Raw genomic sequence first — 14,776 nt, 5'->3', positions numbered from 1 at the left:
AGTGGAGTGCAATTCTGTAATTTCAGAATTCCACATGAAGGTTCGCCGCGGTGAAGAGAGTTGCGCACGTGGGTTTATTTCACTTCGTTGTCGCGGCGAAGTCTGGGAATTTCAAAAACGCACAATTTCATTTAGGCATTTGTTTTTAGGTTTTTGGCTGAGTATAAAAAAGGAACTTAGTCATTTTTGTAGGGGGTTCGTTTTTTCTTAGAGAGAGCAGCTTTTTACATTTTCTTAGAGTAGTTTTGGCAAACTTTGCTTGCAAAGGGTGAAGATACGAGATTAAACCAGTGGATTCTTCATTTGGGGAGATTTTCTTGTCTTTTCTCTTCTTTTCATTATGTTGAACTTCGGATTTTTCATTTCTTTTATTGGTATTGTTGATTTAGCCATGACCTAACCTATTTTGGGTTAGGGTTTTGATGTAGTTCAGACTCTAATGGGTTAAGTAATTGATGATTATTATTTTCATATGATTTTGCTTAGATTGTGTGATTATTCTATATTTATTGTTTTTATGTGATGAACATGATGAGATTGAGAAATAATTCATGTTAAGCTTCTTGGGTAATCACCATTGTAGTATTAAATGCTAGAGATAGATTTAAGAATCAATGAAATCAATCTAGGATTCTTGTGCTTAATGAACTTTGAACTTTTAGTCTTCATTTTGTTGGGTGCGAAAGTTTAATAGGGAAGAGTAAGGAAATATAGCCTGAGAAGGTATATTTTATACTTTAGAGAGTTCGATTTACAATCAATGCATGTGAATATGGAATTAGTATAATCCTTAGGGTTAACCCAGAGAGTCCGAATGAAGTCAAAACCCTACCCGTTTGTTTTGAATTGATTTTATCCGTGTCTTAAATTTTGCTTTCATCATTTAGTTTTGAACATTTAGAAATTTTGTTTTAGTTTTTAAGTTTAATTTGTCTCCCTTCAATCCAAACGACTCGATTGCTCCAACTTGAAACAGTAGAAAAACTTAGTGCTTAGCCACCAATCCTCGTGGGAACGATATTCACTCATCATTTTATTACTTGTGCGACTAGTATACTTGCTACATATTGCATGTTGTAGTAAACACGCATCAAGTTTTTGGCGCCGTTGCCGGGGATTGAGTTTTGAGTTAACATTAAAATTTTCTTGTGTCAGCTAGATTGGAGTGCTATTTTTACTTAATTGTTTTTTGTTTTATTTTTGTTACTTTTCTTTGTTTGGTGTGATTTTGCTCTTGCTAATTTTCTGTGCAGTTTATGCAAAGAGCAAGACGTCAGCCAGTGGTTCCTATTGATCCTGAGATTGAAAGAACCACTCGAAGACTAAACAGAGAAAGAAGAGAAAGAGAAGCTCCAGTTGAACTAGAAGTAATAGTTGTAGAGATGGTAGAGAATAGAACACTGAGGGAATTCTCTGTTCCATCAGTTGAAGGCAATGGGTCGAGCATTACAAGACAAACTGTCCAAGCCAACACTTTTGAGATAAAGCCGGCAATCATCCAGATGATCCAGCAGTCGGTTCAGTTCAGGGGGGATTTTAAGAAAGATCCAAATCTACACATTGCAAATTTCTTAGAGATTTGTGATACTTTCAAGTCTAACGGAGTGTCAGATGATGTAATCAGATTGAGACTATTCCCATTTTCATTTAAAGATAAAGCTAAGGGATGGTTACTAGCACTACCAACCGGAACAATCACCACATGAAATGATTTAGCACAGAAGTTTCTGACCAAGTTCTTTCCTCCAGCAAAGTTGGCAAAGTTGAGAAATGACATCACGTCATTCATTCAAGAAGAGTCAGAATCTTTGTATGAGGCTTGGGAGAGATACAAAGAATTACTAAGAAGGTGTCCACATCATGGGTTGCCAGTTTGGATGCAAGTCCAAGCATTTTATAATGGATTAACAGTAAATGTGCAAACTATAGTGGATGCAGCCTCGAGAGGAGCATTACTGAATAAGACTCCGAAAAAAGCTCATGAGTTGCTTGAGGTTCTGGCAAGCAACAACTATCAAAGACCTGATGAGAGGGTGCTACCGAAGAAATCTATGGTCTTCATGAAGTTGATGCCTATATAGCCATTTCAGCCCAACTGACAGCACTTCAAAAATAGTTGGGAAGTATGCAGGTAAATTCCATTCAAGCTCCTCAACTAACTTGTGATTTTTGTGCAGGTAATCATGTGAGTAGCAAATGTCAAGTAGGGAACACATTTACCTCAGCATCGTCAACATCAGAGCAGGTTAACTACTTGGCTAGAAATCCAAGGCAACCAAACAATCTGTACTCCAACACATTTAATCCTGGTTGGAGGAATCACCCGAACCTGTCTTGGGGTAATCAAAACCAATAGAATCAGCAAAACAGTCAATGGAATCAAAGGTCATTGCCAAATAACCAAACAGGGGTGAACAACCAACAAGGGGACCTAAGAGTGACAAAATTGGAGGACATGTTTGGGAAGTTCATGCAAGAAACCACAGGTTTTATGAATGAGACGAGGACAAATTTCAGAAATCAAGGGGCATCCATTCGGAATCTTGAGGTACAGATGGGGCAATTGGCTAAAAAGCTAAATGAGAGACCATAGGGTGCTCTACCAAGCAACACAGTGACTAACCCACGTGAGCAAGCGAATGCAATAATTTTGAGAAGTGGGACAGTTTTGGAAGAGGTGGAAAAATCAAGAGAGGAAGAAAACCCACCAACGGAAAAGGAAGAATCTGATGAGGAAGTAGATGAAGAAATAGTTGCGGAAGAGAAACCATTTATTTCTAGGGAAAAAGAACAGAAACGGGAAGAGGGGAAAAAGAAAAGGAAAGAGAAATTGCCATTTCCCGAGATACCACCGGAGTTGGCACATCACACTCTACCCGTGCCTTTTCCTCAGAGATTGAAGAAAAAGAATCAGGATAAGCAGTTTTCCAAATTTATTGAAATATTTAAAAAACTGCATATTAACATTCCTTTTGCAGATGCATTACAACAGATGCCGAGCTACGTGAAATTTCTTAAGGAAATTTTATCGAACAAAAGGAAGTTAGAAGATGAGGAAACGGTAATGCTCACAGAGGAGTGCAGCGCCATTCTCCAAAAGAAGCTACCTCCGAAACTCAAAGATCCAGGGAGTTTCACTATTCCCTGCATTATAGGAGATATTACTTTTGATCGTGTTCTATGTGACTTAGGTGCTAGTATTAATCCAATGCACTTTTCTGTTTTCAGGAGATTGGGAATTGGTGAAGTGAAGCCAACGACCATGTCGTTGCAACTTGCAGATAGGTCCATAAAACATCCGAGGGGGATAGTGGAAGATGTGTTGGTGAAATTTGATAATATAATCTTTCTTTTAGATTTTGTTGTTTTGGACATGGAAGAGGATAAGGAAATTCCTCTTATTTTGGGCCGACCATTTTTGGTCACGGGAAGAGCGCTGATAGATGTGCAGGAAGGGAAGTTACTATTGAGAGTTCAAGATGAAACAGTAACTTTCAATGTCTTTGAGGCTATGAAGTTTCCATCCGAATTGGATTCATGTTTTAGTGTTGATGTGGTGGATAAACTAGTAGTAGAATCTATTGAAGAGAACACCCTGCAATTACCTCTAGAAGCCTATATTGCCAAATCAAAAACAGTAGAGGTAGATGAGTCGGCGAGTAATGAATGTGCTAGATTGTTGGAAGAACTTCAACCGATTGATGAGAGCCAAGATCGAGAATTTGAAGAATTTGATTTTGAAAAAGAAAGGGAAAAGGAAAAAAATGAAGAACCTCCATAACTTGAGTTGAAACCTTTACCTTCCCACCTCAAATATATGTATCTTGGGGAATCAGAGACCTTCCCAGTAATCATTAGTTCAAGTTTGAGCAAATTGGAAGAAGAGCGGTTGATAAGGGTGTTGAGAGAACACAGATTAGCAATTGGATGGACTATTTCAGACATTAGAGGCATTTCACCATCATTCTGCATGCATAAGATACTCATGGAGGATGATATCAAGCCTAGAGTGCAACCACAGTGAAGATTGAATCCTTCGATGAAGGAATTAGTGAGAAAGGAGGTGGTGAAACTCCTAGATGTAGGGATAATTTATCCTATTTTCGATAGTCCATGGGTTAGCCTGGTACAAATGGTTCCGAAGAAGGGAGGTATCACGGTGATAAAGAATGAGAGTAATGAATTGATACCAACTAGGACGGTCACGGGCTAGAGAGTGTGCATTGATTACCGGAAGTTAAATGAGGCGACAAGGAAGGATCATTTTCCACTTCCCTTCATTGATCAGATGTTGGAGAGGTTGGCAGGGCATGCCTATTACTGTTTCCTGGATGGGTATTCAAGATATAATCAAATTGCCATTGCTCCTGAGGATCAAGAGAAGATGACCTTCACTTGTCCATATGGCACCTTTGCTTATCGAAGGATGCCCTTTGGGTTATGCAATGCACTAGCCACATTCCAAAGATGCATGATGTCGATCTTTGGAGATATGGTAGAACGGTTTATACAAGTCTTCATGGATGACTTCTCAATTTTTGGTTCATCTTTTGACAACTGCTTATCTAATCTTTCTCTTGTTTTGCAGCAATGTAAGGAGACGAACTTGGTGCTCAATTGGGAGAAGTGTCACTTCATGGTCTAGAAGGGAATAGTGCTTGGTCACAGAATTTCAAAAGACGGAATAGAAGTAGATCGAGCAAAGACAGAAGTGATTGAGAAGCTGCCACCACCATCGAATGTTAAAGCAATTCAAAGTTTCTTGGGGCATGCGGGGTTTTACAGACGATTCATCAAGGACTTTTCTAAGATTTCTAAACCCCTTTGCAATTTGTTAATTAAAGATGTTGCTTTTGATTTTAATGATGAATGCATGCACGCCTTTCTAACTCTTAAAAAATTGTTAGTATCTGCACCTATTATTGCAGTTCCCGATTGGGGACTACCATTTGAATTGATGTGCGATGCTAGTGATTTTGCTCTAGGAGTAGTGTTAGGATAGAGGAAAAACAAAGTGTTGCATGTAATTCAGTATGCTAGCAAAACACTCACTGATGCACAATTGAATTACATCACCACTGAAAAAGAATTGTTGGCTATGGTTTTTGCTTTTAACAAATTTCGTTCATATTTGTTAGGTGCAAAGGTGATCGTCTATACAGACCATTCAGCACTCAAGCACTTATTGGCAAAGCAAGAAGCGAAACCTCGGTTGATAAGATGGATCATATTGCTTCAAGAGTTTGAGTTAGAAATTAGAGATAAGAAGGGGTCGGAAAATGCGGTGGCAGATCACTTGTCAAGAATTGAGAGACCAATCCAGGGAAATGAAGAGGAAATTCCAATTAGAGAAACATTTCCGGATGAGAAATTGATGAGAGTGGATGAAGCACCATGGTATGTAGATTTTGCGAATTATTTGTCATCAAGGGTGCTCCCAATTGGAATGACTTTCCAACAAAAGAGGAAATTCTTCTCAGATTTGAAGTATTACTTTTGGGAAGAGCCATTTTTGTACAGACAATGTACTGATCAAATGATACGTAGATGTGTCCCGAATGAGGAAATGGAAAGCATTCTACGGCATTGTCACAAGAGGGAAGTGGGTGGCCATTTTGGAGGAGCTAGGACAGCAGCCAAGGTTCTTCAATCTGGGTTTTATTGGCTAACCCTTTTTAAGGATTCCTTCCGGATGGTTCATGAGTTCGACCAATGCCAACGGAGTGGTAATATTTCAAAAAGGGATGAGATGTCTTTGAACAACGTCCTTGTGGTTGAGCTGTTTGATGTGTGGGGGATTGACTTCATGGGTCCCTTCCCAAATTCTTTTTGGAAAATATATATCTTGGTGGTGGTGGACTACGTATCGAAGTGGGTGGAAGCAGTTGCATTGTCATCTAATGATGCCAGGGTAGTGATTAATTTTGTGAGAAATAATATTTTCTCAAGATTTGGGGTACCACGGGCGATCATTAGTGATGGAGGATCCCATTTTTATAATAGGCAATTGGATGCACTTTTGGGAAAGTATGGAGTGAAGCATAGAGTTGCAACACCTTACCATCCACAGACGAGAGGACAAGTGGAACTGTCTAATAGAGAGCTTAAGGGAATTTTAGAAAAGACAGTTAATGCATCTAGGGAGGATTGGTCACGGAAATTGGATGACGCATTATGGGCCTACCGAACTGCATTTAAGACTCCAATTGGTATGTCTCCGTTTAGAATGGTCTATGGGAAAGCATGTCACTTGCTGGTAGAACTCGAGCATAAGGCATACTGGGTAGTCAAGCAGCTAAACATGGACTTAAGAGCTGCTGGGGAAGAAAGGATGCTGACCTTGAATGAACTCGATGAGTTCCATCTCGAAGCATATGAAAATGCTCGAATTTACAAAGAGAAGACAAAAAGGTGGCATGACAAGCATATCCAGAAGAAGAACTTTGAAGTGGGTTAGAAAGTTTTGTTGTTCAACTCTAGACTTAGGCTCTTTCCTGGAAAACTCAAGTCTCGATGGTCCGGACCATTCACAGTTACAAGAATTCACTCATCCGGAGCGGTAGAAGTTACACATGAAGAAAAGGGCACTTTTACAGTCAATGAACAGAGATTGAAGCCATACATTTATGGGGTGATGAGTTGCAAGTCCATCCTAATCCGGCTTGACATTCCGACCTGAGCAATTGAGAGAGTCAAGCTTCGACTATAAACAAGCGCTTCTTGGGAGGCAACCCAAGAAGTGTTTTCATTTCTTTATCTTTGTCATTGTTTTGTAGTTGTTTAGTTTTTGGTTTGATTGTGTTTATGAAGTTTAATTTGTGTATTTTTGGATGTTTCAGGTGAAATTGTGAATCAAAGGAGAAAACTGAATTTTCTAGTTTTCGCCGTGGCGAAGAATTTTCTTTGAAAATATTTGGTAGGCAAAGGTTCCAAACCTCGCCGCGGCGCCATTCTCTCGGTAAAATTTTGCCACAACGAGGGAAGTGTAAGCGAAATTGAACAAGGGATCTTCACCGAGGCGAAGAACTCCTTGTATTTTTTCGCCGCGCCCTAGATTCGAATGATGAACTTCACCGCGGCGAAGTCTGCTTTCTATAAATTCTCACTTTCCTTCTTCATTTTTCACGTGATTCTTCAAACCCATTTCAGAAAAAAAAAATTTCAAACTTCAATCCAGAGCCTTCCCAGTGATTTTCCAACCAATCTCCTCACTCCTTAACCCTCCTAAACACCAAAACAACTCATTTCAACAACAAATTTCGCGAAAATTCACGAAACTTTTGAGTTCAAGGAAATTTGGGGGTTTGCAATCTAGGCTTATTTTGTTCAATTGGTGGCGAATACTCCTTAGTGTTGGTAAGATTTCACGTTTTCTAAGCTTTTATCTCAAAAATTTCGAGTTTTAATTTGTAGATCTGAAATTTTGATTGTTGGTTGAGTTGTGGAAATTTTGTGCTTATAAGTGTTGATTTTGTTTGAGGAAGGGTTGATTGTGCGTTGTGTGATATTGAGGAGTGTGGGTTTTGAATTTTGAAGTGTTTGGTTGAAATTGGAAAAATTGCAGTTTGGGGGTTGAGGTGAAAATTTTTGGAAGTGTTGGAAGTCTTTGCAGGATTGAATTGGGTGTTGTAGGACACTTAGGTTTGAATTGTTGAGTTGCATTTTTTTGAGTTGAAGTGTAGTTTAGGAGAAAATGCCGCTCAAAGTCAACGTATCATCCAAGGGCAAGGGAAAAGGAAAGAAAGTAGATGAGCGATTTATGAATGAAAAGGCTCGGAAAAATTATGAGTTAGCAGTCAAAAGGAAAGACAAGGGATTTATCCCTGAACATGGACTAACTACAACCGAGGTTGATGAGTGGAGTCAAGGTAGGAAATGGGAGAATTTTCTGGATGAACCCGAACCTACAGCTATGGAACCACTGGTGAGAGAGTTTTATGCCAACCTCCCTGAATGTGATGAGGGGGTTGTCTTTGTGAGGGGTACTGATGTGGTTTTCACGGCAAAGGCCATCAATGATTTCTATGGCATACCTCAGATTGCCCAAGATGAATATGAGGAGTTTAGGAGGACACCGAAAAATGATGAGGTGATTCTTAGGACCATAGCGAAACCAGATGCCTCTTGGGATATTTCAAAGAAGGGCAAAAAAACCATTAAGGGTACTAGTTTAACACCAGTGGCTCGGTTGTGGCAGTATTTTGTTTCAGCTAGGATGATGTCGGAGACGCACTACAGTACAGTGACGTATGATAAGGCAATCTTGTTGTATTTTATTGCCACAGGAAATAGAATAGACATGGGGCACCTCATCCTGATGAGTATCCAACTTGTAGCCAAACCACGGCGAGGCAGATTTCCGTTCCCACAACTCATTACAGCTTTATGCACTAAGGCGGGGGTCGAGGTATAGGCCGATGAGCCACAGATCCATGCTGCCCTAGTCCTCGACACATCCTACTTCCAAAAACATCTTGCACCTCAAACAGAAGCAAGGCCCAGATCAGGCACCAAGAGAAGGAGAACCACAGCAGCGGCCACCGCATCTGGTTCAACAGCTCCAATAAGAGAAATGATGCAGAAAATGATGGGTATGATGAAAAAAATGGAGCGACGTCATGGGTGGCTGGCAGAGCAAGCCAGGAAGACGTTTGAGCTACAAATTCGCTGCTGCGAGAACGTCGGGATTGATACTTCAGAACACCAGTGGGAAGACTGGGATTCAGATGAGTGGATGGGCTTCGATTCAGAAGAGGATGACGCTGAGGAAGAAGAGGAGGCAGAAGAATGAGCACCTGAGCACCTGTTTTAGTTTCGTTATTTTTATTTGTTTAGTTGTTTTTCTTTTTCTTTTATTTTGAACATTGAACTCCGTTGACATTTTTGTTTGGGATTGTGTGAGTTGTTTTAGTTGTTTCATTTTTGTTTTAAATTCTAGTTGATGTAAAGACGAGATTAGGGTTGTAATACTTTCATATTAGTCCATGAATTTTCTAACATAGTGGAAGCCACAATTTTCAATTGTTTTACAGAATGTGGGTGATGAAAAAGCTAAGGACCGAGTGTGCACAATGTTGAGCGGAATTTCAACTTCACGGATTAATCAGGGAACTATCTCGCACCTTTTCCTATTTTGTTTTCCATTCCTAATTTATGCATAATGTGACATTGGGGACAATGTCATCTTTAGTTTGGGGGTAGGAAAATTTGAAAAATTTTGATTTTGTTTCAGTTAAGTTGTGTTTTTATTGTGGTTGCCAATGATGAATTGCATAAGTCCATGATGAGACTAGGATTGTTGGGATGTTATTATTGAAAAATGTTAAGCATTGCTTCAAGTTTATGTTTATTGACTGAATTTTGATTGATGTTTGTTGAGTGGTTTATCCACCATTTTCATTTATTTTGGCATGCTTAGATTCATCTTATGTGGTTAGGTAAAGTTTGATAATGTTGGTGGACTCTAGAACCTAGTAGAGAAGTGCTTGAGGCGAAATTCTAGGATTAGACATTGTTGAGGAAATGATTTAGGCATTTTTTTTTTTCGGAACGTTTGAGCCTTCCTAGCCGACCCATGAATGAATCTTTCTCTAGTCACCCATTTGAGTCGTATGAGATTATCATTGTGTCTTATTTTCTTACAAACCAAAAATTTCCCAATCCAACTACTCTAAACACATTATCGTACCCTTAAGAGAATCTTGGGCCTAATGCAAACACAAAGAAAGTGAAGAGTGGTGCGAATCATTAAAAGAATAGTTTGGGGGTTGTGAGAAGGGCGATAAGAATAAGAGAGTTAACTAACCTCAATTTGATGTAAAAAAAAAAAAAAAAAAAATTCTTTAGTTCGATTCAAAATCAAAAAAATAAGGAATGCATAAGTTTGAGGGGTGTAAAATGGTTGATACTTTGACTGGTGGTTGAGAAGAAGTGGAGTTTGATGTGGTTTGTAGTGTTTGCATGAGGAAAACCGAGTTCTCTTACTTTGTTTATCCTATCTTTTTTCTTGAAACCCACTACCCGAGCCTAACGTTACAAGCTTGAAAAGACCTTTTTAATCCTTAGCGATGTCTAATCCACATTAGTGGAGAGTAGTTCGATATTTAGGCTTATGGAGTCCGCCACCATTTGATAAACTTTTCATTTCTGCATAAAATAATCCGGGAAGTTGAAATGTGGATTGAAATGGGGATCACCTACTCAGTGGACCGATTGAGAAAGACTGTCGATGTAGCTTATAACTTCTTGGAGTGTTGAATATTTTCTGATAATAATTTTTCAACAACCTTTGAGACTTATGAAATTTCGAGGCAATTAGTATGTTGAGTTGAGTCTAAGTTGTGTTGGTTCATTTTTCAGTTTTGTTGTGTTGTGTTCTATATTTTGTGTTTTTGGTTGTTTATTGTTTTTCTTTCATTGAGTCTTTATGCTCGGGGACGAGCATGTCTTCAGTTTGGAGGTATTTGATAATCCGTGGATTATACTGTTTTGATTAGACTTTTTAGTCGGATTTCAGATACTTTTTAGTTCATTTTGACCTGAAGTGCTACTTAATTCTTTATATTTTGTGTTTCAGGCTAAAATGGACATTTAATGAAATTAAGGAGCGAATTGGAGTTTTTGGATTCAGAAGTGAGCGGATCTCAGAAGTTGGGAAAGTTCTGAAGCAAAATGGATGCACGATGAAGCTTGTTCCATGAGAAAAGTGTCAAAGATCGAAGATTCAAGCAAAGGAGCAAGTGGAGTGCAAATCCACATGAAGGTTCGCCGCGGCGAAGAGAGTTGCGCACGTGGGTTTATTTCACTTCGTTGTCGCGGCGAAGTCTGGGAATTTCAAAAACGCACAATTTCATTTAGGCATTTGTTTTTAGGTTTTTGGCTGAGTATAAAAGAGGAACTTAGTCATTTTTGTAGGGGGTTCGTTTTTTCTCAGAGAGAGCGGCTTTTTACATTTTCTTAGAGTAGTTTTGGCAAACTTTGCTTGCAAAGGGTGAAGATACGAGATTAAACCAGTGGATTCTTCATTTGGGGAGATTTTCTTGTCTTTTCTCTTCTTTTCATTATGTTGAACTTCGGATTTTTCATTTCTTTTATTGGTATTGTTGATTTAGCCATGACCTAACCTATTTTGGGTTAGGGTTTTGATGAAGTTCGGACTCTAATGGGTTAAGTAATTGATGATTATTATTTTCATATGATTTTGCTTAGATTGTGTGACTATTCTATATTTATTGTTTTTATGTGATGAACATGATGAGATTGAGAAATAATTCATGTTAAGCTTCTTGGGTAATCACCATTGTAGTATTAAATGCTAGAGATAGATTTAAGAATCAATGAAATCAATCTAGGATTCTTGTGCTTAATGAACTTTGAACTTTTAGTCTTCATTTTGTTGGGTGTGGAAGTTTAATAGGGAAGAGTAAGGAAATATAGCCTGAGAAGGTATATTTTATACTTTAGAGAGTTTGATTTACAATCAATGCATGTGAATATGGAATTAGTATAATCCTTAGGGTTAACCCAGAGAGTCCGAATGAAGTCAAAACCCTACCCGTTTGTTTTGAATTGATTTTATCCGTGTCTTAAATTTTGCTTTCATCATTTAGTTTTGAACATTTAGAAATTTTGTTTTATTTTTAAGGTTTAATTGTCCTCCTTCCAACCAAACAAATCCATTTTTTCTATTTTTAAACAGTAGAAAAACTTAGTGCTTAGCCACCAATCCTCGTGGGAACGATATTCACTCATCATTTTATTACTTGTGCGACTAGTATACTTGTTACATATTGCATGTTGTAGTAAACACGCATCAATTGGCCCCTAGCAGGGCATCATGGCCACCCGATAGATTCGGATTCAGCGAAGCAGCTACCTGTCAACGATATGGTTACTATACAATCTAATCCTTTCATCATTTGTTATCTCATCGAGACTGTGGCATAGAAATAGTGTCATCCTCAGTTACTCTCGATATATTTGTACTCAATTACTGGACGAATGACCGGAATAATGAATTGGATTGAGCAACAACTCAATCCCACTATGATCCTAGATTTATTATCATTGTCATTAACTAAATTGCATCGTGAGATAACTTCTCCCGTACCCGGGAGTGATGAATCCTCTATCAATCCACCATAGTCTTGATACACTCCTTGATGCAACCAATCACTACCATATTGACAACTCTGAATAGAACTGCACTGGACTAGTGTCAAACTATACGTATCGATGCACAAGACACTCCGATGATCTCAAGTCTAAGGATCACATGCACAACCATTCGTTAGAGGATTTGTTCCATAAACACTAGGGTTACCATCTATATGGAATCCTCTAGTGGGTCAGTCCAGTGAACTGGCCTACAACAAGCACCCATGTGTTGCACCAGGTTGTCAACAAACAACCTTAACAAGTGAGATCTATCGCTACCTTTTGACAGGGTCGTTCAACACTGTGATAGCCTTACCATATTATCTATGTCCTTGGTCAGAACAATACTGGGGCTATTGACATTTCTAGAATGGCCACCATATGTGCTCATAGGGTTCTCACTATCAAGATTACTTGATACCTTTGTCACGGTTCTACCATTCTAAGGACATCTATCAGTACATACAACTATGGTTTACATGATATAGTAGGTAATGTCTTTTATTGATTAATAAACTTTGTTACAAAGAATCAATTCCACAATAATTGATTGGCCCTAAGGCACCTACTCCAACATGTATGTGATCGCTTAAGCAACTAAGGCTAAATATACTGGATCACTTTAAGTGAGAACTGAAATCGCTTAAGCGATCCAGTATATTCGGATGATCTTTATTATGCCTTTAATAAGACCGCTTAAGCGATAACATACATCGCTTAAGCGACTAAGGCTAAATATACAGGATCGCTTAAGCGAAATCATATATCGCTTAAGCGATCAAGGCTAACTTACTTTGGTACTTAAAAAACATTAAAATTTGTATTATATAGAATCATTCTATACTTTAATTTTATTTTATTTTTCCATGTTTATATACACACGTAAAAAAATTAGTTTAATTAAAATATAATTTTAAAAAAAAAATCGATTAAGTGATATAAATAATCAAATCAATTGACAGAAGACAGATCATGGTCCACTGAAGTAATCATACAGTCAAAATTCAAGCTTATTTCAATCTAATCATTCTCAAATACACCATCCATATTTGTGAAATGAGGTACGTTTCTACTAACGTGCACACTAGTGCGCTATGACATTCATCCATATATCGTACGATTGTAACCTTAATATGTGTTGATGGAATTAGGTTGCAAATAATCCTTCTTAATTGGCCTTAATATGTGTTAATAACCAATGTCCCTTAACATTAACATTAATAATCATGTGATGTTGTGAACGTCCGAAGTTCACATTAATGTCACTTAATATCCCAAAAAAAAAAGGGGGACGCTTAAGTAATTGGTTTATCGCTTAAGCGATCCAATGTTTATAAGCCTTCATCACTTAAGCGATAATATAAATCGTTTAAGCAATCTTGTGAAAGGCATAATAAAGATCATTCGAATATACTAGATCGCTTAAGCGATTTTAGGTCTCGCTTAAACGATCCAGTATAGTTACCCTTAGTCGCTTAAGCGATCACGTCTAGTCGCTTAAGCAATCAAGTCCAAGGCAAAATCAATATCACTTAAGCGATTCTTTACTTTTATCCTTGGTCGCTTAAGCAATCAAGTCTAAGGCAAAATCAAGATCACTTAAGCGATACTTCACTTTTAACCTTGGTCGCTTAAGCGATTCATGATCGCTTAAGTGATCAAGTGCAAGTTAGAATCAAGATCATCCCAAAAGCTTGATCGCTTAAGTGATTTACATATCGCTTAAGCGATTCTTCACTTTTAGCCTTGGTCGCTTAAGTGATTTAGGATTGCTTAAGTGATCAAGTGCAAGGCAGAATCAAGATCATCCTAGATGCACGATTGCTTAAGCGATTTACGTATTGCTTAAGTGATTTTTCACTTTTAGCCTTGGTCGCTTAAGCAATCAAGTGCAAGGCAGAATCAAGATCATCACAAATGCACGATCGATTAAGCGATTTACGTATCGCTGAAGTGATTCTTCACTTTTAGCCTTGGTTGCCTAAGCGATTTGAGATCGCTTAAGCAATCAAGTGCAAGGCAGAATCAAGATCATCCCAAATGCACGTTCTCTTAAGCGATTTATGTATCGCTTAAGCGATTCTTCACTTTTAACCTTGGTCACTTAAGCGATGTCACTTAAGTGATTTAGGATCGCTTAAGCAATGTCGCTTAAATGATTTAGGATTGCTTAAGCGATCAAGAGCAAGGCAGAATCAAGATCATCTCAGATACACGATTGCTTTAGTGATTTATGGTCTCGCTTAAACGATTCTTCACTTTTACCATTAGTCGCTTAAGCGATTTCAGATCGCTTAAGCGATCTAAGCGATCAAGTTTAAGGTAGAATGACGATCATCCCAAGTGCACGATCGCTTAAGCAATTTAATGTCTCACTTAAGCAATCATGTATGGAAAACCCTTGATCACTTAAGCGATATATATAGTCACTTAAGCGATCATAGGCAACACATATTTTTTCTAGCTTTTCTCCTGAATTTTGAAAAACTAAAATCACCAACACATATTAATTCCATCTTTTCTCCTGAATTTGACAACCTAATTGCATCAACACATCAATGTCATTTAATAAGAATACTAAATAAACTCAAACTCAAAAGACGAGAAGAAATACTGAATT

The 14,776-nt window shown here is 38.1% G+C and overlaps 1 non-coding gene across 1 annotated transcript; it reads right to left on the bottom strand.

Moving 5' to 3' along the window:
• Positions 1 to 1,760: 1,760 nt before the first annotated feature.
• Positions 1,761 to 1,867, bottom strand: LOC116116388. The gene has a single exon (XR_004125804.1). It is a non-coding gene; the product is annotated as a small nucleolar RNA R71 (small nucleolar RNA).
• Between the last annotated feature and the right edge of the window lie 12,909 nt (positions 1,868 to 14,776).

This window comes from Pistacia vera, unplaced genomic scaffold, assembly GCF_008641045.1.
Source record: "Pistacia vera cultivar Batoury unplaced genomic scaffold, PisVer_v2 Contig77, whole genome shotgun sequence".
NCBI classification, from domain to species: Eukaryota; Viridiplantae; Streptophyta; class Magnoliopsida; order Sapindales; family Anacardiaceae; genus Pistacia; species Pistacia vera.
The sequence above is the reverse complement of the archived record's forward strand: the minus strand, read 5'-3'. Positions and strand labels throughout refer to the sequence as shown.